Source organism: Sminthopsis crassicaudata, chromosome 2 (assembly GCF_048593235.1).
Source record: "Sminthopsis crassicaudata isolate SCR6 chromosome 2, ASM4859323v1, whole genome shotgun sequence".
Lineage (NCBI taxonomy): Eukaryota > Metazoa > Chordata > Mammalia > Dasyuromorphia > Dasyuridae > Sminthopsis > Sminthopsis crassicaudata.
In genome coordinates, this window is record NC_133618.1 from 728867 (window position 1) to 747841 (window position 18975).

An 18975-nucleotide genomic window follows, 5' to 3' on the forward strand; every position below is an offset into this window, starting at 1 on the left:
GTGACCTGGGACTTTCCTCATATGAGATCGGTTTATTTTATTGGGAGGAGAAAGGGAAAGACCTTCTTTTGAAACAAAGGATAAATTTCAAAGGAATTATATTCTGGCCATGGCCTTATTTCTTTTTAGCCCTTAAGAAACAAGAATTGCTGACCCAGGCAGATGGCAGGGGAATGGGCACTTACTAAGTCCTAAAGGTAGCAGAGTGGGAAGGACCTTACCAGATAATTCAAATGGCTGAGATTGCAAAATTTAGGCTGAAGAACATTAGGCTTCCAGGACCCGTGGAGGATCTCAAGAATGGACTGTTAAGGACAATTTATAATCTCTAAAATTGACTTTGCAATTAGGAATGTTTTACTAGGAGATATAAATGTTTGTTCTTAGAAGAATTTTAACAGTATTAATGTTGTACCTATTATTTATATTTCAAAAAAAAAGTTTAAAGGGACTTCTCAATTGGAGGAAGTTGAATTTACATTTTTTTTTACAATGAAGAAATCATTCATATTAATTCTAATAAAGTTCTTTTATGTGAAATTAGAATATTCTATATTCTGTATGAATTTTAATTGGTTGTATCGAGTAATCCTAAAGTTATACCCATTATTTAAAGGGACTCTGAGAATAATAGATTTTGCCTTTTTCCCTTTGAACATGTTTCTGTTATGGACAATATGCAATTTGGAATTTTTCTATGTTTTGGGCATTTTAAAAGCAAAATGATTTGTGTAATGTTGAACTTAAAACCATCTACTTACATAAAACCATCTACTTATATAGATAAGCTATGAACCTTCTAGGATAAATCTCTTATTGTTATCAATATAAGGTCATAGGCAATACTTATTTAGGATATGGGATCCTTAAGAGCTAAATTCATCTGAAGCTTTGATGAAATTTGCTAATGGAGATAAAATCTCTTGGGATTGTAGCTGATCTTTTTTGGAGTTTTAAATTCAGGTAGGACTGTCTGATGGATCATCAAGCCAGTGATCCACCATCTGAAAAAAATATGCCATAAACTTCTAGAAAGAATGTGATCCTGAGTTGTTAAATTAGCATCTGGGCAAGAGCTGTGAGCATGATCTCTGCTTAATATGGGATCCTGCTGATTCAGTTTCCCAGTGTGTTCTTTTGAATAAAAAGCCACCTTATTATTCCTGAGTCTGGTTTAAGCTGGAATTGTTACTATCATGTATGTGCTCTCAGACCGAGGCCTGAAGGACCAGTTTTGAGGCTATTATAATCATGTCCCTGCTTTTTTCTCTTATGGCAAGTTTTTATAATCAGAGCAAATGGTCAGTAAAAGCCGTGAGCACAATTTTTTAAAAAATGTGATCATTATATCTTAAAGTAAGTAAGTGAATATTGACCTAATCATCCATCAGTTGCTAGGTGCATGTGTTTCTCATTTATTTTAACATCTCTGTTGTCGCTGACTTTTGTGGCAGGGATCTTTATTTGTGAAAGGTTACTTACTCCAATCATGGGGGACATCCCTGGTCAGGATGATAGGTGGCCCTGCTACCTGAGCCCAAGAGGAAAACTCCAATAAATATGAAGGAGATGTCTGTGGAAGGCTATCCCCAGAGAAACTTGGTGGGGCCCTGCTATTGGCAATCTGTATTATTACAGACATTAAAGATTAGAATGAAGGGCAAGGAAGGGAGGAAACTGTCTGGGTGATTTCATAGTTAATATTCCCATGAGAAAAGACTGTTTCCAGGAGAAAATACTATTGCCTTGTGCTGGAACTCTATCTTTCCAGAAATCAGCAAGAGTCAGGATCACTAAACGTCTTTATTCTAGATCTTTACCGTCGCCTCCAACGCCAGGTCACGAGTGCAAGTGAGCGTGAGTTCCACCACCCAAGTTTCTCCTGCTCCTCCCACACAAGTCACTTCCCTCTCTTTGTCTCACCAATCAAGTCAGCACAGAACAGCTGGGGAGGGTCAACCTTAAACAAGTTAATAGGGAACCGTCCAATTGGCAATTAGTCTCACGTGCTTCATCATCCAAGTGCATTGCTCAGTTCTAGCCCTTTACAGCCTTGGTAAAAGATATAACCAAAGACATCGCAAAATGAGCACATGTTCTGATTCAAACTAGAACCTCACCTTTTAACAGTTTTTGATGGTCTTGGTTTGGGGGAGCCTGTTGGAGACAGACTCTGTGGTCTCTCCTGATAGCTCTCAGAGGAGTTATGTTTCCCCCTTTATGATGCAATTTATTACCAATGTGGTCCAGATAACTCTGTCCAAAAGCATTAAGATAGAAGGTACAGTCATGGGATTCATGTGATCTGTGGTGCTCAAAAGACAAGGGTGGGAACTGGAGCCAGGAAGGATGGGTCAGACACCGAAAATGAAGTCAATCGGGGAGTTGGAGAAATTGTATAAACTTTGGTGTGAGAAGCTTTCAGCTCATGAAAGAGAAGGGGATGGGATGAAGTGAAGTGTGAAAGCTGTCTCACAAGGTGGAGACCAAGTTCTAAAAATTGACAGAGGGTCAGCTGTGCCCCAGGGCCATGTTTCTTTTTCCAGAGATCACGTAGGACCACATAGCGCTTTTCTTTGTGAGACTAAGTTGGGGCCACCTCGACATATAAGGTTATTTAGTAATTTTAAAGATGCAGTTGAGTCAGAAGTTTTTCCTCATTTATGACTTAGAATGGGAAGTCATTTGTCCTGACTAATCAGAGCAAAGATCCACCCTATGTACCTACATTATATATATATATGTAATACATAAGACCCCTATGTAATCCTGGTCTGTTAACTTGCCCTGCCTCTCCTCATCTGACTGCTTGTTGGGAGGGAGACCCCCGTCCTCTTGAGAGCATAATAAAATTCCTTTCTGTTTTTGCCTTAAGAAATCTTCTTCTGGACAGCCAGTAGATTAGGTTGAGGGGGCTAGTTTGCGCATGGTCACGAGGGCAGGAAGTAAGTGGACTAGCATTCTCAAGGAATGAGAATATGATTCTGTTCTCAGAATATTAGATATTAAGACACACAAAACTCAGATCTGGTGCAGAGAGTGGTAAGGTTACAGCCTAAAGATGCAACAGTTAATGTTTCTATAGCTTTAAGAGCAAAATGAAATCCGGGATGACAATTTTTGAAAAATTGAGAAGTTAATAGAAATGGTTTGAGAGAAGTGATTGAGAAGATAATTAAAAATACCTATGAAGAAATGTTTTACAAAGAGAATTTTATAAGGAATGAAACGATGGAGGTACTTTTAAGAATGATGACTTGAAAGAAGCTGAAAAGACCCTTTTCCTGTGGTGACTAGTTAAAAGCTGGAAATGAGAAAGGATGCAGAGGATTCTTGAGATGATGCTTGATACATTAAAAAAAGTGAAGACAAAGTCATCTACAGTGTCAATGATAGTTCAAAGAGATCCTCACATTAGTCCTTTTCATAAATAAAATATTGCAAATAATTAAGTTTTGTGATTATTTCATTGGTAAAAGTGAGTGTTCAGTAACATTAATGTGTAGATAGCCTGAAGTGCTTACTGGGAAAGCACTATTGCTTCTGTTTTTTGATAATTCTGGATAAACAGGGTTAGGGGCTCTGAGCTGAGAAAAATGATTCTGTCTCAGAATTTTCCCTCTCACAGAGTCACTTCTGAAAATTTCCTGCCAGCATGCTTTACCATTCATCAGCTGGATGTTTTTGGACAATTCATATGTTCATCATTTCTTAGCCCATGATTTGGCTTAATCAGTTTTGTTGTTTTCAGGAAGGAACCTATTGGGTGCTAGCCAAATAATTTTATCCTCACGAGAACCACAAGGCTGTTTTGATCTACATTTTGAGGGGGGTTGCCCAGAATTTTACTTCAAGTTCTCCTGACTTCAGCACTGTGCATTGTGGCCATCACCTAGTGGCCCTGACAGCCCAGATGTCTGTGAGAAGTCCCTCTTATCTTGAACCTGGGCACCTCGGTCCTACCCTTCCCATGGGCCTCTGATGTTTGCAGGAGACAGAAATTGTCCTTTTGAGGCAGATATCTTTGTTACCCCCCCCAAAAAAAAATGCTGGTTAATTAAGGGAGGAAAGGTTAACTGGGGGAAGGGGGAGGAGGGTCATGAGCTGGTGTTAGGGGGCTGGCACCCACAGTGTAACCCTAGAACCCTAAGAGTAGTAACAGCCACCCCATGGGAACCCAACTGACCACTCATGCGGCAACTGATTTGCCCAGAAGGAAGGAGGTATTTGTTGTACATTCTTGGGATTTTATTCCTTCCTTGGGTTGCCGTCCTCTCAGGATCTCACCATAATCGGACTCACTCACAGAGTTCTTCTGGGAGCCTTGGATTTGTGAGGAGACATTGATGAGTGTCGTTTGGGGTGGGCAGGGTTAGCATAGGAAGGAAAGGGGGAGATGGCTGTGCTGTTGCAGAAGAGATGGGGGGGAGGGAGCTAGCTGGGCCTGGGGCTCAGCTATATCTTCTACATCTTCCTCAAGGTGACCCTTGTTGTGTCTCCGTCCAGAAAGAGGCTCCCAGGCAGGCAGAAGGTTCCAGCTGCTTCTGGTTCTGGGGACTAATTTGGGAACAAGAAACAAGATTTTGTGACTATTGATCTCTGATAAGCTGGGGCCTCAGCACAATCAACAAAGCATAAAATATTCAAGAATAATTTCAAGAATGAGAGCCTTCTAGCAGCACCTCCTCAGTGAATGTGAGCTGAAGTAGGGGCTCAGCCATTATTCATGGGACTTAAAGTTGATCTAAGGCTGGTAGAATGAAACCATACTCAAAAGATAATTTATTAATGCATGGATGCTGCTGAGTCAAGCTCTTCCTGTACCAGGTCACCAGAATAATGGGGAACAGGGGAAGACCTCAAAATACATATTGGGGTTACAGGCCAGTGTCAGGAGTTGTTCCAAAAGAATTATTAAGCATGAATCACCACTAAAGAGGCAAAGGTTTTATTCCACTGCTAAGAATAATTAAATTCTTTTTTTTTTTTTTCCCTGAGGCTGGGGTGAAGTGACTTGCCCAGGGTCACACAGCCAGGAAGTGTTAAGTGTCTGAGATCAGATTTGAACTCGGGTCCTCCTGAATTCAGGGCTGGTGCTCTATGCACTGCGCCCCCTAGCTGCCCCTGAATAATTAAATTCTAAAGAGAAATTCTCAAGGAAAGGGATTTTACCAATTAACAAGGGAAAAGTCAGGTCCCTACTGGAACTTCGTTAACCTGGAGGAAGACACAATAAAGGGAAAATGGCGTGAGATAGAATTATGCCATTGACTGGTGGGCTAAATTCAGAGAGAAATTAGCAGACTAACTTCAAAAAGGGTTAGCTGGGGAAGGGGATTGACTGGTGAGCTAACCTTAAAAGGGATTTAGCAACCCAAAAAGAGTTTGCTGTAACAAACTCCTTGGAGAAAGGCTCCACAAGGTGAGAATGTCCAGTGGCAGGTTAGTCCTAAAAAGGAATTAACAAAGCTCTACACTATGAGAGATTGCTCCGAGGGATATATAATCCCAGGGCGTTGACCTGGCTTTCTGATTTGATATACTAAAGGTGGGGTCTCCAGATACCTCTGTCTCAAGGGGGGCTCTAACAAAAGTCCACTTGAACACAAAGCAAAATCAAAAGAGTCCACTTATCATCCCATCAGTGCCCCTTCCTGCTCGCCTCCAGGAGTGGCTAGGCTTCCAGACTAAGATTCAGGCTGCCAGTGCCTCCCTTGATACCCAGGACCTCATCAATAACACTGTTCTGGGAGGTCTCTCATATTGTTGAGCCCCCAAGAGGTCGGGGTCACAGATCAGTGTCAGAGGTGTATTTATAGGGTCTCCAAGTCAAGGGACAACGTTTATTGTAATTGTGTGGCCCAGAGGCAGAGCTGGAGTGGCCTAATAAGCACCTCACCATTTCTCTCAGAAACCCTTTCATCACTGACCAACAGGCTTATCTGGCAGTCCTGAAAGTTCCTAGGACCATACTATGATAGTCCTAAAGCCAGGAGACTTTAGGATCATTGACAGATTGTTAGAACAATAGCAGTCTAAGGTCAGGGACCTCAGGATTACTGCCGTCTTTCCCCTAGAAGCTGTACCCCTTTCCATGTCATACCACAGAACTCATCTACCCACTGGGTCCCAGTATGGAGGCCAAACCCCAAACTTCAGCTCTCAGCTAGATTCAAGGCCTTGAAGCTCCGCTCTGCCAGAAGAAGCTCTAGTTTCCAGAAATCCTGATCCCTGAATGTCACAAGCTAGGGGATGCTGGGATGACGTCTTCTGGAGTGTCTCACCTGTGTGGCAATATGATTGGCGTCCCAATGGGCTGAATAAAAGAGAATAAAAGTTGAATAAAAGAGAAAGCTTAAAATCAGACTTGCAAGTCATAGGAAGCATGTCTTCAGTGATAAAATCTAGATTCTCATAGCTCTCGGAAGACTAAAGCACCTGGCTAAAGACGGGGATACTTTGAGCATCTGAGATGTTTTATGACCTTGAAATGCCTCTGTTGGCTTTTCTGGAAAGGGAGGTGAACAAATAATACTGCTTGTTATGGGGTACACTGTTTGCCTCTGCGGTGATCTATTCACTCAGTTCTTTTTCTATTTCTTCTTTCTTCCTTCTGTAATGTCATCATCATCAACATCATCATCATCATCATCATCATCACAAGAATATACCTTTTTTAGTGTTCAAAGACGCCCTAGTCTTTTAAGGAGGTTCCAGAAGTCTAGAATGCAGGGAGTTTTCTGGAAGGGATTTAAGGGCTCAGGTTAATGAGGTCCTGGGTAGCTAAGGGGAGGTTAGCAGAGAAAGCACTGATGGGGTTATTCTACTCCTTGAGACAAGCAGGTAGGAGTACTGATAGGATTACTTCAGCCTTAAGTGGGCCTTTTGTTTGAGGAGAATTGATTCCAGTCCCACCCCATATAAAGCTATGAAGCCCCTTTAGTTATAGCCAATTAGAAAGCCAAAGGTTCTATCTCTCCTATACTTGCTAAACTTTTTTAGGAATTTAGCCCACCAGTCAATGGCATTCTCCCCCTTCACGGCATCATTCTCTTTGTTATAGCACACTCCTTTTAAGGGTTAGTCTGCTGGCTATTTAGGACCCCAAACTCCATTTTAGCCCCATAATGCCCTACTTGCCAGGCTATCATGGCATTTTCCTCCTGGTTCATTAAGGAGAACTTGTGTTTCCCCTTGATAATCACTAGAACCCTTTCCTTGCTCTTGGAATGTAGCCTTCCCTTAGCAATGTCATAAAGTCTTTGCCCCTTGATTTGGAGATCTATGTCTACAAATTCTTTTGGGATGATCCATAACACCTGCCTGAAACCCCAGTATACTTGGGGTATCATTCTATAACTTACCAAGTCCATCTGCAAGTCAAGGGGCAAAAAGTTTTGTTGTGACATTCAGCAAGTGAGCAAAATTCCTAATAAACTCACCATTCACAAGGGGGAAAGATGGCAAAGTTCTTAGAGTCCACTCTTAAGAAGTGGGAGAGGAGGATCTAATGCACAGCAATAGCCTCAGGATTGACATCCAGAGCTTGGCCTGTCAATACAATGAATCCAACAAAAAAATTGAATGTAGGCCCTAAGTGCCCACTTAGGACAATGGCAAGACAGTCCTATCAATGGCCTTCCTTCTTGCCTTGGAGAGTAATAACATCTATAACTTGGCCTCCAGATTGCGTACGGTTACTGCGGGAATTCATCTAGGGCTCCCTGCAAGGAAGGCCCACTTAAATTAATTCAACAAAGGCCAGCTCCCCATGATCCATCTAGCTCCCAAGGATCTAGTCTTTCACCCAATCAATTTTGCCTTTTTTTTCCCCTTTTAAATAAGGAATATGTATCAAGAGCTATTTTCTAAGGAGGAAGAAAAGGTAACAAGTAACTATTAAGTGCCCACTATGTGCCAGACGCTGGGTAAGTACAAACATCACAGCCTTTGTCCTCACAACCCTGGGGATAAGTGCTATTGTTACCCACATTAAGTCTGTAAGACCAAGCCCCTGCAGTCTTAGGAGCCTGTCAGTCACATTCCATCCTAAATGTGAAGCTTGTCTTCCTACATTTCAAATAAAGTCCAAAACCCCAAATCCCGCTCTCATGCCATCTTCCTATGCAGGTGCTTGCTCCCCCTCCCCCCCGCCCCCGGCTTTGTAGGGGGTGGAGAGAGCCCCCGGGGTCATCATGTTAACGATCCTTTGTTGGCCCCTTCTGTCAGCACCATGGAAGCCACCGACATGGGTAGAAGTCATCTGTTTGGACAAGTCTCCGGAGGAGTCTATTATGTCTTGGACGGGTTCCTGGGAGGACAATAGAGCTCTGTTGTTATGAATAGCTGCTTCAGTGCCCCAGAGCTGGGAGTTCCCGATAGGACTCTCCCTGGATATCCTCCCACCTTGCTGGGGGACCATCGCTGCTGTTCTTCCCTGACCAAAGAGGAGGAGGAAGTGTTGACTTCCAGGTCACCCGCCTCCCTCTCTCCTCCAAAGTCGTTGAAGTCCAGTAGCAAAACCTGGGATGCTGTGGGTACTATGGCCTTTCTAAATTAAAGTCTTTCCCAGGTCTCAGCTTATTCGAGGCAACACCCAGTCAATGACTAAGAGTTAGGTAAGAAGGGAGACAAAAGGTGCCATTTACCACCCACCACAAAAATATCAGGGGAAGACTCTCAGGATTTCTAGCCAGAACAGAAAACAATTGCTATTTATGTTCATTTTAAGTCATCAAAATCTAAACAATGAGTCTTAGAGGCTGGGCTGGTTTTTATTGTCCATTCAGTGAAAGCCTGAGTGATTTGGGTTTAAAATTAACTTCATTTGAAATAGAATGGGCCATCAATTCTGATGGAAGTGGCCCTTTTCAACAATGAGATGAACCAAATCAGTCCACTAGAGCAGTGAACCAGCTACACCCAGTGAGAGAACTCTGGGAGGTGACTATGAACCTCTACATAGACTCCCAGTCCCTCTGTTTTTGTCCACCTGCATTTCTGATTTCCTTCACAGGCTAATTGTACATTGTTTCAAAGTCCGATTCTTTTTGTGCAGCAAATCAACTCTTTGGACATGTAGACATATATTGTATTTAACTTAAACTTTAACATATTTAACATGTTTTGGCCAACCTGCCATCTGGGGAAGGGGTGGAGGGAAGGAGGGGAAAAGTTCGAACAAGAGGTTTTGCAATTGTCAATGCTTAAAAATTACCTATGCATAAAATTTTTGTTAAAAAAAGAAAGAAAGAAAGAAATACACTGCGCTTTTTAAAGCCTGTTTTTGAGCTCACAAATAAAAACTGCGTCAGACAAAAGTAAATCATCCAGTTTTTGATTTTTTTTTTTTTTAAGTGATTAAATGATATTTTAAATGTCTAAAATGCCGAATGGGATATATTAGAAAAACCTAAAAGGTTGTCCATGAGTTCAAGCAAAGTGAAATGTACTATAGGCAGAGCAATAGCAAAGTGTGGGATGACCGATCGGCTTTGAATGACTTTGCTCTTCTCGGCAATACAATTGATAAGAGTTAGGAAAGGGGGAACCCCTTTTGTTTTGGCACAAGGATGGTCTAGTGACGGCACAGAGTCCCCTGTAAAGGAATTTATAGGCCTGAAAACCTAGATCGATAAAAAAGGTTTATTTGGGGTTTGGAAGTAAGGGTAAAGGTAGAAAGACGCCAGGGCCAGAGGTGGTCACCGGGTGGACAGGAACCCTTACATGGCCGGAAGGATACCATGTTTGGGGGGGCTCCTGCAAAGAAACTGGGCTCCTGAGTTCCCTTTTTATAATCTTGAATGTGGGTGGAGTCCCGGCTCCTGGCTGGTTTAGGCCAGGGTTAGCACTGAATAGAATTCAATGGGTTTTTAGATAAGGAAGAAGCCGTTTGTGGGAGTTGGGGAAACCTGAGCAGATAGTGTGGGGCTGGGAAAGCCAGAGCTAGCTCAGATCCCGTGGGGGCTGGGAAAGCCAGGCTATCATTGGAATTCAAAAAGGGTGCTTTTGACCAGGATTTGTGAATCCTAGCTTCTTCAGCCATGGAGGGGTTGGAAATCAGAAAGGAATCTTAAAGGGACCTCAGTCCCCATCACAATGATCCAAGACTACTCTGAAGGACTTCTAATGAAAAATGCTATCCATGTCCAGAGAAAGAACTGATTGTTTCTGAATACAGAGTAAAACATAAGTTTTTACCCTATAAAAGAACCAACATTCGCTGCTGGATTCTTGGAGACGATAGTCTCATTCAGCCTTGGGACCAAACCATGGATCCATTTGGTCCCAATAAATCTCTCCCTTTCAGATAAAATATTAAAAACTCTCTAATCTCTATCCTGCCTCGGTTTCTCTGGCATTACAGAACAAGCCCTTAGTTGGCAGGCTAAATCTGTAGAGGAGCTTCTAAAGCACCCTAAAAAAGTAAGCCAAAGTAGAAAGACCCCATGAGACATGTTTGGGGATGAGAAGAGAGACACAGGGGAGGGGAAAGATATCAGGAGGTAGATTGCCATAGTGGACTATGAAGAAGGGACCCCAAAACTCTAAAACTCCCTGAAGGAGAAAATCACCTCCAACTCTGCCTCAGGGAGGGACGAGTCTGAGGGAAACGACTCAGACAGCTTCATTCTGTTATCTAGGTGGGGTTGGTTCAGTCCTGAGCTAAAAGAATTCCAGCAATTGAGGAGTGGTAGGGGAGGAGTTGCACCCATTACTGAATTCTATGGCTCCTTGAAGAGCATTGAATAAAGAGGGAACAGCTCCCAGCATTGAATTCTATGGCTTATTGACCAACAGGTTGTTCTCTGACAGCCAGCATTGTTTGTAACACTCCCAAGGGCAGGCACCCTAAGGGTTTCTCAGAAATTACTACCTTCTCACACCTCATCAAGGTTTCCAGATTACATACAATAATTCCGGCTTTCTCTGCCAAAACCTACCCAGCTACCCATGACCTCATCAGAAAGGTAGTTAATTCCTCCTTGGCCCATGCAGCTCCAAATATTCAGGGGTTCTCCCTTCTTGGGCCTGTGTGTGAGAGTCATACACTTTGCAAACAGCAGTAGTCCTTTCTGCTTCTTGGGATTTTGGGGTTATTTGATTTTCTTAATGAAGGACTTCCCTCATCTTCCCACACCTGGAGTGTGGAGAGATGGTCCTTGAAGCACTTCACTATCCCCCTATAAGAGGGAACCACCTCGTAATTCGCCACAACCTGCAGTCTCTTGTCTCTGGCAGAAATACAAATATTCTATACTCTACCGTATGCTAGCTTGTATTTATATATCACAAGAGTTTTACACATATTACCTCATTTATGCTTACAGCAAGTCTGGGAGGTAGCTGCTATTATGCTGTTGTTTTCAGTCCTGCCTGGCTCTTTGGACTTGGCAAAGACACCGGAGGAAGTGGCCATTTCCTCCCCTAGTTCATTTTCTAGATGAGGAAACTTAAAGTGATCAAGATCACATGGCGAGTAAGTGTCTGGCGCCAGATTTGAACTCAGGAAGGTGAGTTTTCCTGACATAGAGACCGGGCTCTGTCACTATGGCGCCTCCTATCCCCTCCCCCCAAGCCATCTAACAAATTTCCCCTGCTGTCCACTCTTACCTTTTTACATCCTTACCCCATTTATAACGACATCCCTTCCGATAGTCTTAGCAATTGGACAGCCACACCAGCTCTCTTTAGCTTCTCTCACTCAGTTCTCAGTCTCTCTAGTCTGTTCCTTACTGACTTCTAATTACATTTTCCTTCCCTTTGAGTCTTTTTTTTCAAGTCTTTTCCTTCTTCAACTGACTATTCTTTCTCCTTTCATTCCAGTCAGCATCCTTCAGTGTATCTTCATGTTCTCTCATGTCTCCTATTATTTCCTCCAAAAAAAATTCGCTCTCTGACTCACTTCATAAGTTTCCTGTCCCTTCTATTTCTTACTATTGTTCACATCAAACCTAACCCTTCTCAACCACTTTTTTCCCCACGCAACCTTCTTCTTCAGAAGTAGAAAATTAATTTATATTATTAAAGGGAAACATTTCTTCCATCTGTGATGATTGAGCCCACCTGTTATGTGATTCTGATAAGGTGCAAATGATGAGGTGTGAGAAAAGAGGGAAAGGGATTCCCTAACAGCAATGGGATCCCCTTGTCTGGGTGCGTAGGTTTTGTGAAAGAATTTGCAAACCCCAATGGATACACGTACAAGTTTGTGGCAGAGAATGGGGTTTATTTGCCCTGAGAAGCAGATTTCTTAGTGGGCAAGGAATATAGCAAAGGTGAGTTACGCTGAGGAGAACATATCTTCATCAGGGACCATGATCCTGTGAGGACATGTGCGAAGTGTGTCGGGTACACCTTGGTTGGGAGCTGGGGAGCAGTCTGAGCCACTAAATAGAGGACTGTTGACTATGAGATCTCCAATTGAATGAGCCACTGGGAGCCCAATTAGGGACTAATCTTCAATTCAATAGAGGGTGGTGATTATGTCCCTGGCCAAGGTCTCCAATTGAATAAGATTACTTTAATGGAAGAAGGATGTGTCCCTTCCAGGGGACAGCTTGAGACCCTGAATCACCCTTCTCTCACAGATTAAAAGGGACATAGTTTCAGGGCCCCTCCAAAGGTTAAAGGGGACACAATTTATATCAATTCTTACCCATAAATATTCCATCAAGCAACAAATCAAGAAACTTCAACCAAATACAAAAAAGAGATATTCTGAAATTTAAAGAAAAACTAAACTTTTAAACAAAACTGTAAAGGGCTAGAACTGAGCAATGCACTTGGATAATGGAGTGCATGAGACTAATTGCCAATTGGACGGTTCCCTATTAACTTGTTTGAAGGTTGACCCTCCCCAGCTGTTCTGTGCTGACTTGATTGGTGGGACAAAGAGGGGGAAGTGACTTTTGTGGGAGGAGTAAGAAAAACTTGGGTGGTGGAACTCACGCTCACTTGCACTCGTGACCTGGCGTTGGAGGCGACGGTAAAGATCTAGAATAAAGACATTTAGTGATCCTGACTCCTGCTGATTTCTGGGAAGATAGAGTTCCAGCACAAAACAAAAAATATCATTGAAACTAAGAGCTTTTAAAGGAAAAAAAAAAAAAAAAAGACAAATCACAAGTTAATCTGATAAAAGAGAAACAAATTGCCCATATCAAAATAGACAAAAGTCACAACACATGAAGGGGAACTAAAGGAAATGAAATTATTTTGTGCTGGAACTCTGTCTTCCCAGAAATCAGCCAGAGTCAGGCTAATCAAAAGTCTTTATTCTTGTTCTCTTGAGCTCCACGTCAGGGGATTAGATCTAGCAATCTCCACACCACCTTCCTTTCTCAACTGCCATGAGAGAGTGCCTCAGTTTCCTCCTCCTACTCCACACATACGTCACTTCTCCCTCTCTGTCCCACCAATCAAGTCAACACAGAACAGCTGGGGAGGGTCACACTTCAATCTTGTTAACAGAGAACTGTCCAATTGGCAATTAGTCTCACATGCTCCATTATCCCAGTGCATTTGCTCAGTTCTAGCCCTTTACAATTTTGCCCAGTTTTTAGTCACACATTTGACAACATAAATATAGTCATTGATTTTTTTTAATATACAAAAGATCCAGGTTAATTTAATAAGAAATGAAGATTTTATGAAGGAATGCTCATCAATTGGAAAATGGCTGAGCAAATTTACAGTATGTGGAAATAATGGAATGCTGCTGTGCAATAAGAAATGATGAACAGGAAGATTTTAGAAAATCCTGGAAAGATTCAAATTAACTGATGCAAAGTGAAATGAACATAACCAGGAAAACATTGTACACAATATCAGCAACATTTTGTAATAATCAACTATAATTGACTCAGCTCTTCTCCGCAACACAGTGATCCAAGACAAATACAAAGGAAAATGTTATCCATAATAGATAAAGAACTGATGGACTCAAAATGCAGATCAAAACATATTTTTTTCGCTTTCTTTATTGTTTCTTGTAGTTTATTTTTTCCTTTTGATCTGTTTCTTCTTTCACAACTGTGACTTATATGGACATATGTTTGATAGGATAGTACATTTATAAGCTATATCAAGCTGTGTACTACCTTTAGAAGAAGGGAATGGAGGAAGAAAGAGAGGAAGAAAAATCAAAACCTCAAAATTTTGTAAAAATGAAGCTAAAAATCTTCTTGACATGAAACTAGGGGGAAAATACTATTTAAAAAAAAAGGAAGAACTTAAATAATATAATTTCAGAAAAAGGCATTTTAAAAAGCAATGAAGCAGTTCCCAAAGGAAAAATCCCAGGCCCAGATAGGCTTACAAATAAATTCTATCAAATATTCAAAAATTAATTTCAAAATTAAATAAGTTGTTGGTAAAAAAAAAAAGGGGGAAGAGAAATAAGGAAACTTATGAGCTCTTTCTATATTACAAATATAGTCTTGAATAAGTTGACTTTTTAAATATGGTAAATAGCATGAGCTAGAATGATCAGAAATGGAAAAATGCTAGAGCTCCTTCCAATAAGATCAGAAGTAAAACAAGGATGTTTATTGTCACCACTGACATTTGATATAATTGTAGAAATATTGACAATATCAATAAAACAAGAAAAAGACACTGATAGAATACATACAGACAAAGAGTTAACAAAATAATTGTCTTTGCAAGTGATAGTTTACTTGGAAGTTAGGTAGTATAACTCAGGAAGATTTGATCTGGCCTTACTAGCTCTGTGACCTGGGTAAGTCATCTATCCTCTGTTTGCCTCAGATTTTTTTTTTTTAACTCATTAGTTTTTAAATTTTCGTTTACTGCACATTTTTCTAAAAAAAAAAAAAAAAAAAGACTTTCTTTGTCTCATTCTCTCTTACAAATATTATTTCACTGAGTCCTTGCACCAACCCTAAGAGGTAGGTGTTATTAATAGGAAAGTCAGGACGACTCTCAATGGCCAGAAATGCAGGAAGATCTTGGTATTTTCAATGTCTGACCAAGCCCTAAGCATTCCACTTTCATGATCATTGGAAGGAATTGGTCTCATCTGCCCATTCCACCAGGGAATGTGTTCATTTGAGATAGACATACTCCTAAGTTGCTGACTGGTTTAAAGCCTACCATATCAGTTAGATTCAACCTGGCTTAGCCTATCCACTGTGATTTTACTAGGGGGTGGCAGCTTGTTAGAGCCACAGGTGATCACTGGGTGACAAGTAGACACTAAAGGTGGATGAGCAGCCCTGAAAGAATGCCACAAGCCCTTACACCAGAGGTGAATCATAAGAAATGGACAGAAATAGAGGAAAGTAGGGAAATTATAGAATTCAATAAAGTGCTGGAAAGACAATCTAAAAGAACTGTAGTGTTTTCTAAGTGGGCTATAAACGTATATGTGTATTCTCAGAATCACAAAGAACTTTTGACAAATTTACAATGTATTAGGGTACAGAAACATTGCAAATAGATGCTAAAAAGGCAGAAATAGTAAATATATCTTTTATAGATCATAACACAAAAAAATAGCCATTGATTCAGGGACCACAAATCAAAAATACAGACCCAAATGCAGATCAACAAGGAAATTTTAAGTAATAAGCATATCAAAAAACAAATAGTTGAAACAATAAGTATGTGAAAGATAATGGTAATGATGGAAAAACATACAAAAATTCCTGAGACACTGCTAAAGTAGTCCATAGACTATAAATCATATCCTTATAAATATATATTAACAAAAATTTTTCCAGTGTTCCCCTTTTCTTATAATTTTGGTTGCATTGGCTTTGTTTGTGAGAAAAAATTTTAATGTAATCTATAGGGTCCAGAATTCCCCACCAACCCTAACCCTAATCCTAACCCTAAACTCCAAACCTCTCCCATACCTAAGAAAGAGGAGCTCTATTATGATTATATAAGTGACTTAATAATCATATAAGTTACACAGGAACTATCTAGGGGAGATTGCCAGACAATTAATTGGATCTCCAATCCCATCATGGAGACTGGGGTGGCAGCCAAACTATTCAGTAAATCCTTGCCAAGGCCCCCCAAAAGTCCCATGGTAATTATAAAAATCAAAAAAAGTGAGGAGGAGCTGTAAAAAGCATTATGTCATACCTAACAAGCAGTTTTAACTTGGAACTTGGATCCCAGGGCTCAGGTGTCGTATCAACATTGTTGGGTGAGTGCCTAGATACCCAAGGCTATGTGAGGATTACGTTCTGGTATGGCTTGTTGTAGCTTGCCCCAGTTACCATATTTTTGTTATGGCTTTCAACCCAATAGGGACAGTTTGAGTAAGTTCCCACACACAGTGTTCTTGCTATATATAGCTTTCACCCCTCCCTTTAGAATGGTTTTTGCCCTAATCATATGACTTTCACCAATTGGGATCCATGAATCAAAATTATCTATTTTACATTTTGTAATGTCCTTTATATCTCCTTTAGTCCTAAATTCTTCCTTATCCCTAAAACTGATTGATACGTTCCATGCTCTCTTAATGTACTTATGGTATCACCCATTAAGTGTAAATCATGTACCCATTTTGACCTTATTTTCGTATACAGTGTGAGATGTTGGTCTATACCTAGTTTCTGCCTCACTATTTCCTAGTTTTCCTAGTAGTTTTTGTCAAATAATGAGTTTTTGTTCCAAAAGCTTGGATCATTGCATTTACCACATACTAGATTATTTTTCTTTTATTAATTTCTAGTTTTAACATTTATGCTGATAAGATTTTGATTTCCATTTTTTCTCCCTTCTTCCCCAAGACAGCAATCAATCTTATTGCTCTAGCTATTATTTCTAGTACAATACTAAATAATAGAGGTGATCATGAATATCCTTGCTTCATCCCTGATTGTAATGAGAAGGCTTTTATTTTATCCCCATTACATATAATGCTTCTTGATAGTTTTGGATAGATACTGCTTATTATCCTAAGGAAAACTCTGTTTATTCCTATACTTTCTAGTGTTTTAATAGAAATGGGTGTTGTATTTTGTCAAAGGCTTTTTCTGTATGTACTGATGTCCATATAAGATAGCAAATTTAATTGACAAACGTAACAAGGATTCTGACTGTTAATCAAGTATTCTGACTTTAAGATCAAAGTCTGCTCCTGAGGCACAAGGGATGCTGCCTCGTTCTTTTGCAGCTCTGAGCCTTGCTTTCAGCACGGGGCTCCTTGTATCAGTGTAGGTGTTAAAGTCCTGCCTGCACTCTCAGCAATAGCTTGGTTTCCTGGGATGGCAAATTGCCTTCTGGGCTGAGTCTGGGGACTGGTGGCTGAGGCTGCCCCCCTGGTCTGCTTTGCTACTGAGTCAGGACTGAGGGTCTCCGTTGCTGATCTGCTGTGATTGAAATCCTCTCAGTGGCTTTCCCAGACATCTGAGCTAGGCTGAACGCCCCTTTCATTCCTTTCTAGAAGTCCTCCTAATACATCTTGAGCTAGAGAGTGATTTCATTCTATCAGACTTTGTTCAGAGTCTTGGTTTTGTGTGGTTTTCAAGGGAAACTCTGAAATTGGTCCTGATAAAGAGTTTAACCCTCCTCAACTCCATCCAACAACTTCACCCAGTCCCCCCAAATAGCAGCCTCAGTCCTTTTCTGAGCCTGTTCTTTTCCTCAGTAATCACCCCACCAAAACCCAGTATATTCCTTTCCTTCTGAACTTTAGCCATCCTCCTCAGGGAATTCCCCCCTAACCCGACTGTGCTATGCCAAGCAGCTCCTACCCCAGACCAAATTCCTCTGTGTCATGATGAAATCAGAACCTAGACCTTTGTCCCCAACTGTGAATGGATCCAGAATGTCTGGGTTGAATGAAGGGCTCACTTGCCCAAGTACTTTGTTTTATAGACAGGGCCTTTATTTTACAGGTTATAAGCAAATAGCAGAACTTCTGGCATTCATCCTAGAAGGATTTGAGGAGAGCCTTCACTCATGCTGATGGAGAGTTTGCTTGGCTGTCTACTCTTCTAAAGTTATCCCCATGACCCAGGTAGACTTCTGTGTCAATCAGACCTTGACTCCACCCCTCACAAGAATGGATCCACAAACTTTCATTTAGTGTTTACTGAAGATCGTGCAATCGCTGATAACACAAATACAAAAAGGCAGACAACATGAACGCAAGCAACTCCCCACAATGTACTTCACGAACAGGAGAGAGGAAGAAAGCACGAGTAGCTGAGACCAAGGAAGGAAAGGGTTCTGAGAGATGAAGGGAACAAAGGCAGAATTCCAGGCACGGAGAACAGCAAAGCTTTGGAGATAAGAAATGGAGCATCGTGTATGAGGGCTCAAAATTAGGTCAGTGAGACTGTATTCAGGCCAACAAGCATTGGTTGAGCATCTTCTGGTACCGTGCTAAGTGCTGGGTTGGGGTTAGGCAAAAGACAGTCCCTGCCCTCAAAAAGCTTACTCTTTAATGGAGGGGGGCAACATGCAAACAACTACGTATACAAGATGTAGACTATAATAAAGGGAGCTATCTCAGAGGGGACACTATGCAACAATTGTAAGAGTGCTATTGTGGGGGGGTAAAGTCAGCACTGTGAAAGACTTGGGACCCACTCCTCTCACCTAACACACACACACACACACACACACTCTCACACACACACACCCTTTTTCTCTGGGTCTTGGCTCACTCAGTCTGTCACCAGTAGGTCTAAATTCTGAGATCAACCACCACAGTTATATAAAAAGGTCCTTTGCTGGCACAGTGGATGGAACTCAGGAATTGGGGTTAGGGTTAGGCTTCTCTTTCCCTCCTCCTCCTCTTCCCCTCCTCCCTTCTCTTTCCCTCTTCCCTCCTCTTTCCCTCCTCCCTCCTCTTCCCCTCCTCCCTCCTCTTCCCCTCCTCCCTCCTCTTCCCCTCCTCCCCCCTCTTTCCCTCCTCCTCCTCTTTCCCTCCTCCCTCCTCTTCCCCTCCTCCCTCCTCTTTCCCTGCTCCCTCCTCTTTCCCTC

At 41.4% G+C, this 18975-nt stretch overlaps 1 long non-coding RNA gene across 1 annotated transcript; it reads right to left on the minus strand.

Annotated features, from left to right (window-relative positions):
• Window positions 1-1807: 1807 nt before the first annotated feature.
• On the minus strand, window positions 1808-17850 carry LOC141553880 (uncharacterized). Its single transcript, XR_012485706.1, has 5 exons — window positions 16117-17850; window positions 7443-7551; window positions 6285-6316; window positions 5173-5217; window positions 1808-4557 (listed from the first exon to the last, which is right to left on the minus strand). It is a non-coding gene; the product is annotated as an uncharacterized LOC141553880 (long non-coding RNA).
• Between the last annotated feature and the right edge of the window lie 1125 nt (window positions 17851-18975).